Below are 13,810 nucleotides of genomic sequence, written 5' to 3'. Positions count from 1 at the left end.
CTACGCTCCCCTTCTCTTGGAATGCAGTTCGTAACCCTTAATGACCATTGGTTATCTTCCCTCCTCATTACACGTCCTGCCCATGCCCATTTCGTTTCTTCATTTCAAATAAGATGTCATTAGGTCGCGTTTGTTCCCTCAGCCAATCTGCTCTTTGCTTATCCCTTGGCGTTACAACGATCATTCTTTTTTCTATAGCTTGTTACGTATTTAAGTAGAACCCTTTTCGTAAGCCTCCAGGTCTCTGCCCGCAGGTGAGTACTGGTGTGTCAAAGCTGTTGCACACTTTACTTTTGAGACATAATGGCAACCTCCTGTTCATGATCTGAGAATGCCTGCCAAACGGACCCCAGCCTATTGTTATTCTTCTGATTATTTCACTCTCATGATCCACCTCCGCGGTTAATACCTGCGCTAAGTGGACGTATTCCTTTACCGCTTCAATTGCCTCGCTACCTATCGTAAACTGCTGTTCCCTTCCGAGACTGGTAAACATTAGTTTAGTTTTCTGCAGATTAATTTCTCTCGGGATGCCTTGTCATTCGGTGACCGCCGCTCGTATTCTCCCTGTTCCACCAGCTTTTTGGGTTCATTTTTCGTTTCGAGCGAACATGTTGATTCTCTTTCTGTGTTTCTGTGGTGATAATGCTGAGAAGCTCACTATATTCCCACTCTTTGCTTAGCCAATTCCCATGTTCTTTCCCGACTCTTGTGACTACATTTGCTATTTGTTCGGCGTTAGGATTTGAAATCGCGATATTACGCTCTTTGTTCTCTTTCATAACTACATCTCCCAATTTCAAAATGATGCGTTTATGGTCACTCCCTATGCTCCTATTTGCCTCCTCGTCAATGACAATTTCCCTCAACCAGTCATGAGTTCCTTCTGTGATCAGACAGTAATCAATTATGAGTTGTCGGTTTCCTACTCGCCACGTGGTGTGCCCATCACAGTTGGGCCCTGTACTCCCTATAACGAGGCTACGTTGGTCGGAAAGATCTAGCATTCACTTTCCGATGTTGTCGGTATAGCCACCTAGATCCTGTATGTGGGCATTCATGTCACCTAATTGGAGATTTTCGGCATCATTCGCGAATCCCTTAATATCAGAACTTAGGCACTCAGCTAACTGTTGATTCTTCTGTTCTCTAATTTCCGGACCGCAAATGCGTTACACCGAGCGAAGTTTTCTTTCCACTCATAGTACAGGATAAGCAGACATGCTCTTGACTTATTGAATTTATTCTTTTCCAATTGGCTCGTTGGTGGATGAGCATTCCGTCTACCCTCCCTTTATTTACGATTTAGCTTAGTTGCGCCCTTCCCAAACATGGTTCTCAATCACCGACGGCTCCTCCAAGTGTCTAATTCATCGGTTATGTAACCGCATACACCCCTATTTGTTCTCTTTTAAACAGCTCCGCAATATCTACCCGCTTTTCCTTTCTTGTGCCGCCATGCATGTTTTTGTAGCCTTTTACATAGCGAGCTTTTTCTGTTGTTTTCCTCATTTTGTATTACTGATGCCGATGGTTTTCTACGGTTTCCCTGGAGCACCTTCGTCATTACTACCTGCAGAGGCCTCCTGAGCGCTCGTGGGCCCCCAAAAAAGCAGCCATGCGTCCAGCAAGTCACCTGCCCATTTCTGGTCCAACCATGTAATTGAAGTGGATCACCTCTCGTTGTAAACGACCACAGCTTCCCACTTGCCTGTTTACTTCTACAAACTTCAAACCTTTCTCCCAGGTCATTGTTTATATATCCTCACTAGCAGCCACTACGGCTCTTCGTACGTTACTGTTACGTACAGGCACCTCCGGCACCTTGCACACCACGATCTCCACCTGAGGGGACAGCTCGCGCAAGTTGTCTGCCCTGTTTCACCCAGCGCTGGGCTAGTCCTGTGCTTTTCATTATTAGGATGTCATTTAGCCCGCCTACTACTACGACAATGTTGCGGCCGTGGGCATTTTCCGCGAGCTTAGTTTTTGCTCGCTCAATGAAAGAACCGATTATTCGCCGTGAAATGTCTCTACCGCCACTCTTTTATCGAATTTCACTCTCTCCGCAATTGCTTCTGAGCAGCTAGCCAGGTTTGTGTCGCCGGCGATAATCACCCTTTCACTCTCTTCTACTGTTAATGCCTCTCCTTTCTTCCCTCCCTCATCTTTTTCCGTTGGTGGAGCTGACAAACAATATTTGGTGATTTACTTTCTTGATATAGCCCTGCAAAAACACCTCGGTCCGCCACTGCGCCACCTGGAGCCTAGCGCGCCTCCTTGTAGTTGATGCTGTCAGCGCTTGCTGTTCCTCGTTGTGTTATTTGCTGGCGCGTATACGTGTTGCGTGTTTCGGTTTGCGACTCGCTGTCCCAAATCGATCGTTTTCGTTTTTTTTTTATTTTGGAAAAAGAACAATAAGAACTTTACACGAAATCGAATTTCCTCGTGGCTACGACGCAATGTGTCACCTTTCATTTTTCTCTTTGGTGCTGGTGATGTACACCATGCAAGTGGCACTAGCAAGTCTTTACTAACGAAACACGGCGGCATGGTATCACATTTCGGGTCTGGCAAAGCGCCGGCGAGTAGCGGGGCTTCCTTCGTCCGTTTTCTCGCACTTTCTCTTTTGTCCTTGCGGGATGGGTTGTCGGGCCGGTAATAACGCATTGTAAAGAAAACGGGAAGCGATCGCACATCATTCACACAAGGTATATCGCAGCCCTTCTTAGCAGGAGCACGGCCCGGCACGGGAGGCATTGTGGCAGCCGAAAAACATGGCGAAGTGGTGGTAACCCGAACAGAGCGGTGCTGTGAAACAAGGAAAAGAAACAACGCGAACCTGGCCAGGATTATGATGTAGCCTCCACGTGCCCTTATTAGCACAGGGCGAGAAGAAGAAAGGGCTTGAGAGGAGAGATGGGATCGAGAAGAAAAAACAAGCGGCGACCGCATTCTTCATCGTGCAACTCCTGTAACTGATATGAGGGCATCGTTTTCAAGAATTCTTTCGACTGTTATTTTCGTTGCAGACTCTTGCACAAGTGCTACTACATAGGAAATTTTCGACTTCGGTGTTGTTTAAAGTGCGACAGAAAGAAATTTTTTGGAAACGGCGTGGCTCAATTCTTTTTATGTTCAGTATCCGAGCCCATTCGCTGTTCCACTAAAACAAAACATAAGGGATTGGAATGGCTTGCCTGACGTAGGTAATTAGACTCAACTAAACTTGTCGCTTCAGCACGCCTACGAAAGCTCAAGTGCCTGAAAGATGCCTCCTGAAAGTTACCGCGGCTGGGCTCTTAAGAATTCACAAAGCTAGAATTCCTCGGTCACGTGTTCGATGCGATTGTTGCATTGGCTAGCCGCATGACGTATCGCCCGCACAAGTGTGAAGTCCCCCTTCTCCGTTTGGTCGCCATGATGTGCTAGGTGGTTTCTGTCCACGACATCCACCTTGTTAATATCGGGTAGAGGAATGCTCAGGGTCCATTTAAAATGCCCGTGTGAAAATTAATGGTTCAATATAGACATTTGCTCTACTTACTCGCTTATCGCAGCCGTGAAGAAGAAATTGCTTATCGCCGTTGGGCACCTACGTCATATAAAAGGGAAGTGGTTGCTGGGGAGCTGCTACACAGACAGCAGTTCGAAGTAGGCGCCTGGTACTGTAGTACATGTTTGCGTTTACATCCTTGTTCAGGTGAGCTGTTCGAGCTTATGCTTGAAGACTAAACACCTTGACCTGGTAGACGTGATGTTGCAAATGTGACGTGATATTACTTTTGCAACAACTCCTGCGAGAGAAATAAGATTATGTAATGTTATGGTGCTCTGTACGTGTTGTGCTTGAAAAGCTAAACGTCGCTTTAATTCCTGCAGTTCTTAAAGCATCAATTTTGTTTCGCTAAACGTGCACTAATTTGAAGCTTTTTGGTGACCGCTACTCCGGCTGACCCAAGCTGCTTGCTTTGCGGAAGGTCCCTATCGTGAAGGTGCATGTTAATTTTTGTGTGCACAAATTTCTTCAGGTTTAGTGGTAACAGCTGCCTCATCTGCAAGGACACATCAGTTTAACCTGGACCTATTTTGCTGTGGCTATTGCAGCAGTAAGCGGTATGAAAGTCCAGCTTCATAATTCATCACTTAAAATATTGCTACAGAGCCCTATGTCACGTACATTCAGGACGTCTTGGCTCTGTGCCGCAAAGTTGACACCCACATGACTGAGTCCGACAAGGTTGCCCACATCCTGAAAGGCATTGCCGATGACGCCTTCAACTTGCTCGTGTGCAACGACGTAGCGACGGTGGATGCTGTTATAAAAGAGTGCCGCCGCCTGGAACTCGCCAAAAGCCGACGTATTGACCAGAAGTTTGCCCGTCTGCCCAACACCCCAGCGACATCTTCCTGTGCCGACGCTCTTCGTCCCAACCACACAGCTGATGTTACCAGGATCGTCCGGCGTGAGATCGAGGCCGCCTATCCGGCTGCCTTCGACTCCAGTCCCACTAACACATCTGCAGTCACGGTCTCACTGATCCAGACAGTTGTCCGCCAGGAGTTCGAAAACATGGGTCTTCACACCATCTGCTTGGCCCATCGCCCTGATACCCGCCCGGCTTCTTCCATTCCGCCCCGTCCCGCGTCTTCTTACCCACCACGTTTCCGCAACCCATCTGAATGGCGCACTGCTGACGACAAGCCCATTTGTTTCTACTGCCATCGAATCGGGCACATTTCTCGGCACTGTCGCAGTCGCTGGAGTTCCCCGATCCGGTCTACTTACACTGCCTACTCTCGCTCCCCAGGTGGCCCTTCTCGTCCCTATGCCGCACGCTCCGATAATGCCGCCACTGATTCTCCTGCAACGAGCCGCCCCTATTCTCGTTCGCCTTCACCCCAACGACGACAATCTCGCTCTCCCCAGCCCCGTCGCTCCTATTCGCCGACTCCCTTCGGACGCCGCTCCCAGCCGGAAAACTAGACGATGCAGCGCCTCGAGGTGACGCTGCATTGCTCCCTACGCCGCCAAATCCTCTCCTGACGTTGCCCACTCATCTGAACCTTCTTGACGTGCAAGTCGACGGTGTTTCTGTGTCTGCACTCATAGACACTGGGGCGCATTTGTCCATAATGAGCACTGACCTTCGTAACCGGCTCAAGAAACTTATCACGCCCGCCACGACGCCTGTTGTCCGTGTCGCCGATGGCGGAAGAGCCCCCGTTATTGGTATGTGTACCGCCCGCGTCTCCTTCGCCGATCGCTCAACAATCGTGCTATTCACAGTCATCGCCCACTGTCCCCACGACATCATCCTCGGCTTAGACTTCCTCTCCGCACATTCTGCTCTCATCGATTGTTCCGCCAGTACTCTCCGCCTTGACCTGCCTGTTCTCGATCCTGCTGAACCTCAACCCAGTCGCCTCAGTTCCGCCGACTTCGTTCGCTTGCCACCTTCGGCACTGACCTACGTTGACCTAGTGTCATCCCCACCAGTCCCCGACGGTCACTACATCGCGGCTCCTATGCAAGACGTCCTCCTTACACACGGGATCACAGTACCTCATACAGTTTTATCTGTTACGGAGAATTGCGTCTGCCTGCCAGTGCTCAACTTTGGCTTGACGACACAAGTGCTGCCACGTGGGATGTCTCTGGCCCACCTTTGCTCCTTCGAAGATAACTCAGTAGCATCCATTGCAGTTGACGACACTTCATCCGATACTCCTCTACCATCGCAGTCGGCAAATTGTACCATCGCCGACTTCCAGAAAATGATTGCCCCCGACTTGCCGTCCGAGCACGCTCGTGAACTCTACCGCGTTCTGTTTTCCTACCACGATATTTTTGACTTTAACGATCGTCCTTTGGCCCAAACTACAGCTGTCAAACATCGCATTAATACCGGCGATGCCCCTCCTATTCATCGCCGCCCGTATCGAGTGTCACCAGCTGAGCGTCAAGTTATTCACGCAGAAGTTCGCAAAATGCTTGCCAAGAACATTATTGAACCATCATATAGTCCATGGGCGTCACCTGTAGTACTGGTCAAAAAGAAGGATGGCTCATGGCGCTTTTGCGTAGATTATCGGCACCTTAATCGGGTTACCAAAAAGGACGTGTATCCCCTACCTCGGATTGATGACGCCCTTGACTGCCTCCACGGTGCTCGCTATTTCTCCTCTATTGACCTTCGCTCCGGCTACTGGCAGATTGCCGTGGACGATCTCGACCGCGAGAAGACTGCTTTTGTCACACCCGACGGTCTTTATCAATTCAAAGTGATGCCGTTCGGTCTATGTAACGCCCCTGCCACTTTTGAACGCATGATGGACTCCCTTCTTCACGGATTCAAATGGTCCACGTGCCTGTGCTACCTGGACGACGTCATCGTGTTCTCCCCAACGTTCGCTACGCACCTCGAGCGCCTCTCAGCAGTCCTGGACGTTTTTCGTCGAGCCGGTCTGCAACTCAACGCATCCAAGTGCCAATTCGGCCGTCGCCAGATTACCGTCCTTGGACATCTCGTTGACGCGAATGGAGTGCAACCGGACCCAGGCAAGATCCATGCTGTTGCGCACTTCCCTGTTCCGAAGTGTGTCAAGGATGTGCGCAGCTTCATCGGCCTTTGTTCGTACTTCCGCCGTTTCGTGAGAAATTTCGCCGCCATAGCACGACCACTAACCGAGCTTTTGAAAAAGGACGCCACTTTCCAGTGGGGCGATAACGAGGCCTCTGCATTCTCACATCTAATCGACATTCTCACAACGCCTCCGGTTCTCGCCCATTTCGATCCTTCTGCGCCTACCGAAGTCCGTACTGATGCCAGCGGTCACGGAATTGGCGCGGTACTGGCACAACGCCAGCGTGGCCACGACCGGGTTATCGCTTACGCCAGCAGGCTCCTCTCACCCGCGGAGCGCAACTATTCCATCACTGAGCGTGAGTGTCTGGCCCTAGTTTGGGCGGTTGCGAAATTCCGCCCATACTTATATGGCCGATCCTTTTCCGTTGTCACCGACCATCACGCGCTTTGCTGGTTATGCTCACTGAAAGATCCTACAGGAAGACTTGGTCGCTGGGCCTTACGCCTCCAAGAATATTCGTATACTGTCACCTATAAATCTGGCCGACTACACAAGGACGCTGACTGCCTGTCTCGCTACCCGGTCGACGAGCCTGACGACGCCGACAGTAGTAGCGCCAACGGCATTTTCTCTGTGTCTGCCTTCGCTAACATCGCCGATGAGCAGTACCGAGACCTATCGCTGCGAGCACTTATCAAGCGTCTGCGCTCTACAACTACCGACGCATCCGTTCGCCGATATGTCCTCCAGGGCGGCATTCTGTATCGAAGGAACTTCCTCCCTGACGGCTCTGACCTTCTTCTTGTCGTGCCAAAACAGCTACGACAGACTGTGCTCTTTGAGATGCATGACGCACCCACTGCAGGACATCTTGGGGTAACCCGCACGTACGACCGCGTCCGCCGCCGCTTCTATTGGCCTGGTCTCGCTCGCTCCGTTCGACGCTATGTTGCTGCCTGTGATCCCTGCCAGCGTCGGAAAACACCTCAGGTGCTACCTGCCGGTCATCTCCAGCCGATCACCATCCCCGTGGAACCGTTCTTTCGTGTTGGATTAGACCTCCTCGGTCCCTTTCCCACGTCATCCTCTGGGAACAAATGGGTAGCCGTCGCGACTGATTACGCCACCCGATACGCTATCACTCGGGCTCTCCCTACCAGTTGCGCCACTGACGTCGCGGACTTTCTCTTGCGTGACATTATCTTGCTTCATGGAGCCCCGCGACAGCTCCTTACTGACCGTGGTCGAAACTTTCTCTCGAAAGTTATCGCTGACATTGTGCGTTCCTGCTCCATTCAACACAAACTGACTACCTCATACCATCCTCAAACCAATGGCCTGACAGAGCGGTTAAACCGTACTCTTACCGATATGCTGGCCAAGTACGTTTCCACGGACCACCACGACTGGGACATTGCCCTTCCTTACGTAACATTTGCGTACAATTCTTCCCGGCACGACACCGCTGGATTTTCTCCCTTTTATCTACTGTACGGTCGCGAACCTACCTTGCCCTTAGACACGGCACTTCCTCCTGCTGCGGTCTCAACAAGCGAGTATGCGCGCGACGCCATCGCCCTCGCCGACCATGCACGCCAGCTTGCCCGTGCTCGACTGACGGCCTCACAAACCACTCAGCAGTGCCAGTACAACGCCCGCCATCGTGACGTCCAGTTTTCGCCTGGGGCGCTCGTGCTTCTGTGGTCGCCTTCTCGTCACGTCGGACTTTCCGAGAAGCTCCTTTCGCGATACACAGGGCCCTACCGCGTGCTGCGCCAGGTGACGCCTGTGACTTACGAAATTGCTCCTGTGGGTTCAACCTCGTCCTCTCCTCTGGCATCTAGTGATGTCGTACACGTCAGTAGGCTCAAGGCCTACTACACTGCTTCCGAGTCCGATCTTTAGTCGCTCCGGGACGGCGCTTTTGCCGCCGGGGGTAGTGCTACGGCACAATATGTGCGATCACGAAAGGCGAGCAGTGTGAAGACGACGACGACGATTAGAAGCTAGCGCGGGCTGTTGCCTCTTGGCCAAGCGCAGCGTATTGCCTTGTAGCCTTGTAAATATACTTGTAAATAGCTTTTCGTCTGCATCTTCCTCCGTAACAATATTATGGACCTAATAATTATTATCGTACAAGGGACATATGTATACTGTTTATAAATCACGTAACTTCTGTAAGTTTACGGCTTGTTCTCGTCAAAGGACGGCACAACCTTGTGAACTTTTTACTGACCAATTCAATAATATTCCCGAATTGTTTCCAATAGCATTCTGTTTACCATATGATACTCAGGCAATACAATATCAATAGCTTTCTCGACAAACTATTAATGAGCAAAATTAACGGTGTTTGAATAACTATTTCTAGCTAGCCTGCGCTTTTTCGTTATAGCCTTTGGTATTGGCCGGCAGATGCGCACTTCAAAAGAGCTGGTGAGACTAAATATCGAGATCACAATAACACGTAATTTGTGCTCCAAATATTCAAGCATAGCACTTCAAAGGCTTTATTTAGCGACACATTTGTAAACTTAAATTGAGCGATAGCTACTTCCAGCTCTTCATAATATGTTACAGCATGCTTTCACGAATTTTTTCTGTCGGATGTTTGGTGCAGTGAACCACCATGGCATTGAAGGCGCTGGCTGGCCTTTATTCCGTGGCGTGCGGTGTGGCCTTAGTCACGGGGGCCTTCAAGGACGCCCTCCCTCCTGATTGGCAGCTCTTTTGTAAGTATTTGTGAGTATTTCTAATTACATTGCATTTTTGCAAGCAGACTCACTTATTTTCTCAGATACTCGTTTGGCAGAAATTATACAGATGTTGGAATCTGTCAACGTAACGTTGTTCTTTACCGGTCAACCACGATTTCACCAGATTTTTAGATTCCGGACGTGTCTCCGGATATCCGGGTTAAACGCGACTTTTCCGCGAATTCTGAAACCAAATACCACCCCCCTCTTTCTCTCTCTCTCTCTCTCTCTCTCTCTGCATGCTACAAAGTGTTCGCAGTACGCACGTGCTAGCACGAACCCTGCGTCGGGACAACGAAGTTAGAGCCTGTTTGCTTAAGTGAGTTCTAGTTACTGATAGTTGTGCACAAGCTGTGCGCAGAACGGCGACGCTACAAGGCCCTCAGCCAACCGCCCAACGAGCGCGCCTAATTGGGAGTTGGTAACTCACCGTGACAATCTGCGCTACAGTGAAGTACAATCATCAGCCCATTTTTTGTTCACTCCAGGACGAAGGCCCCTCCCTGCGATGTCTAAATACCACTGCCTTCGCCAAACAATTCCAACTAGTGTCCGCGAATGTCTTGATTTCTTCGCCCCACCTAGTCTTCTGCTGTCCTCGACTGCGCTTCCCTTCTCTTCGCCCCCATTCTGTAACCCTTATGCTCCACCCGTCATCTAACCTGCGCATCACATGACCCGCCCGGCTCCATTTCTTTCTCTTAATGCCTACTAAGTTTTAGGCTATCCGCGTAGGCTGTATCAGCGTCCAAGCGTCTGTATCAATGTCCAAGTCACTGCCCGATATGTCAACACCGGTAAGATGCATTGTTTGTACGCCTTTCTTTTCAATGATAATGGTAAGCTTCCAACTGGTGCTGACAATGTCTGCCATATGCACTCCAACCCACTTTTATTCGTCCGTGAGTTTCCTTCTCATTGCACTCATGACACCCTCCGATAAAATAAAAAAAAATACCCGAATGTTATCTATTCGTGCAATTGTAGATCTTACCGGAAAAAAAGTCGATTTCTCCCCAATTGCCAGCTTGAAAAAAATATCACCCAATTTTTACCCTCCGAAACTAAAAAAAAATATAAAACCGGAAAGCAAACAACCTTCAAAATATGCGAATACCGTATATACTGGTGTAATGGTTGCACCCACGTAAAAATGGCATTCAGAACATTGTCAAAAAAAAAATCCCCCAAGACAAATATTTAAAAATTGCGACATTGGAGGCCGCGCCCTCGAATTTTTTTAGAATGTTGGTAGTGTTATTTCTTGTGTGGTGCGAGAGTACGGAAGCTTTCTTTATTTTTAATCGGTGGCAATACAAGGCAGCCATGCCGAATTTCCGGCTTCTCCAGGTAGTAATATCAGAGCCTCCAAGATCTAGCGGCTGCCTGCGAGGTGCTGCCATAACTGGTCTCAGGGGCTTCAGCATTCATTCTAGCCGGAAGGTGGCGCTCTACGGGAATAGCCAGAGCAAGTACAAGCCACCACAGTAGTTCAATAAAGGCGGGTACCAAAGAAAAGATTCACGCAAGAAAAGTTTTTTTTTTCTTCCTGTTATGGGCGCACCTCCAATTTTCACCCCTAATCTCGGAATAAGAAAATGCGGATTTTACACGAGTGCATACGGTAATAGTAAAAAGAGAAAAGTAATATTATGTGGCTAAATCTGATGCGAGCAAGTGTTTACTTTCATCCTGAACGATGTGCTACCTGCTGCAATGTTTGCATTTATGGGCACTTCCGTGTTGTTCAGAGCTTTAGTGTTATACATTAAAGACATGGTCACAGCTTCATTGTGACGCCTAGTTTCGATGCCTTATCTGCACCAGCAGGCACCTAATTATCTAATTTACGCGACGAATGTGACCACAAGCCCAGATTCCACGCATCGCAAATATATATAAAGTCGACAAAGAAGACCTTGTCTTCAAAACAGAAAATCTAATTTCAAAAGATTTTCCAGGTTTCTTATCAAGAATAAACTGTGGGGATTTACGTGCCACAACAACGATCTGATTACGATGCGCGCCGTAGTGGGGTACTCCGGAATTTCGGATTAGCTGGGTTTCTTTAACGTGCACCTTCATCTAAGTACATTGGTGGTTTCGGATTTTCGCTCCCATCGAAATACGTGCGCCGTGGCCGGGATACCATCACGCGACCTCGTAGTCGATGTTTCTTTATACAGGCTTTCGTTTGCAAAACGGCACTTTGAAGCACTACCGCCTAGATGGCAACGTGGCATAGCGGAGGAGGTGCAGATGCAAGAGTGGCAGGTTTCTAAGGACAGTATAAAACTTTTCAGCTTTACTTATGCGCTAAAACAAATATACAATCTAATTACCTTACATAACCAATATACGCGGGTGTCTCATAGTCTAACCTATAGCAACAGTACAAATACGACAGTGGGAAGCGACCAAAAAAGAGAAACGTAGCATAATTAATATGTATGGGTGTTGCACAAAGCAAATTTGACGTTAATGCAACCACGTTTCTGTTTTAAGTGTCCGAGGAACTGAGTTTAAGAGTTTCCGGAAGCTGTGTTGCCGGTATAAAAATAACGGTCCCTAAATATCAGTGCATTTAAGTGCCCTGAACATAGCTGTAGCGTGAAATGGAGAAACATCGGTGCAGGTAGCCAACGTCTGTTGTACAGTTGTACATGTGGCACAATACGTCGTTGGCTTATACCAACCGGTGATGTTCATCTGTAGAGAGCATTAGATTAGGGGTCGCAAACGGCCTGCGTATTGTAGCAGTAGAGTCCGCGGCACTATGCATGCGAAAGTCCAGAGGTAGGGGTCTGAGCTTGCGTAGTACCATGATCCCTAGTTCTTGCATACGCAATCTGTTTGGGACCCCTAATCTAAGGCTCTCTCGTGATGTCAGAGGACCCAAGTTGTGACGGTCCGCTCTTGCGTAGGAACACCGTTTGGAGAGTCGAAACATGTGGGTCCCAGCATGGGTGGTCCGCAAGCGAATTATAACACACGTCGTCTTCATTAGGAGCTGAATATATATGGATGTGCTTGTTCTGTGACGTGCAGTTCACATCACCCTTGTGTAGAGCACGGGAACGGCGGCAACGGGGGCGCTCTGGAGGCAACTAGCGACGTCTAACGCTAGTTTCTGGGCCCAACATCCAACGGCCGGTGCTGGGCACAATTGGGCCCTGCAACTACCGTTAGATGTCGCTGGCTGGTTCCTGAGCACCCTGGATACAGCCACTCCCGCGCTTTACACAAGGGTGACACCGAGTGTATATAGTTAACTTAATGAAGCGAAGCTATCTTTCCCTTCTTCCTTCTACTTCCTCACTATTGCTGCTGCTCCCGCTGCTGTCTCGCACACCGCGTCGGGGGTCGGGCGGGAGGGTGGTTAATGCAGATGTAAGCACGACAGGAGCACGGCAGAGAGGAAAGGCGATGCAAGAAACTCGTTCGGACCTTTTCATTACGTTGCATGTGAGCTCCCTGGGCATCGCAGGACTAACCTCTTAAGAGCTGTAATTATCCGTGACGCCGTGCGAAGGCATTTGAGAAACTGCAGCGCTTACCCAGCTACGGAAGCGAACGTCTAGAGGGAAGCTAGATAGAACTGTAGGAAGGGGGCATGGAATGTGTAGGGCCGATGCAGTCGTGACACGAGTGAATAACAGCCTTGCCTCCCTTCGCTCGTGGTTTCCATACGAGGAGGGAGAAAAGGATAGGGACAGGCCATGCAAAAATGCAAGGAAAAGCTACTACTATTGACGCGACAGCGGTTGCGGGGGAACATCGTTATTTAAGTCGAAGGTACGTTAAGGTGCGTTTCTGTTATTGCTGCAAAAAACACAACGCAAATTTATCAAGCGGACAACTTACGCATGGTCTGCTGAAGCAGAGCCGCGTTAAAGCGCTCCGTAGTCTAGGCCACAGTAGGAAAGTGGTCACGAGTCCAATGAACATTTATGTGCCTGCCCCGGTAGCTTCGCGGCTATTGCTTTTCTCGAGATCGTGACGTTTACGACGGTAGTACTCACATTTGGACCAAGATAAAAAAACGCCCCGGAACTAAAATTTGGGGACACGTTAAAGAACACCATGGCGTGAAAATTATTCTCCAGTTCACCACTACGACGCGCCTCATCGCACGAGTGTGGTTTTGGCACGTACAGCCCGTAAGTGAATAAAAGCTTAATATTTCTGCCTCCACACGATGTACCAGTGAGGCAATGACAATGCTCAACACTCGCAATGGTTCTCATGCGTGACGCACAACAATGACTGTTCTGTGTACTACGCAGACAAGCATAGGAGTGCATGCAAAGCAACTCCTAACATCAACTCACCTCTCTCGCGTTGGACTAAACGATAAAGAAATAAACATGTGGCGTGCATGTCATTGCTAAGTACGTTTGGTCATAGCAAACAGCGCAGAAGGTTTCGCTTACATCGATTCCCACCGTGTGCAGGATCCGCAT

The sequence above is a fragment of the Dermacentor variabilis genome, chromosome 10 (genome assembly GCF_050947875.1).
Source record: "Dermacentor variabilis isolate Ectoservices chromosome 10, ASM5094787v1, whole genome shotgun sequence".
NCBI lineage: Eukaryota > Metazoa > Arthropoda > Arachnida > Ixodida > Ixodidae > Dermacentor > Dermacentor variabilis.
Note: the sequence above shows the minus strand (reverse complement) of the source record.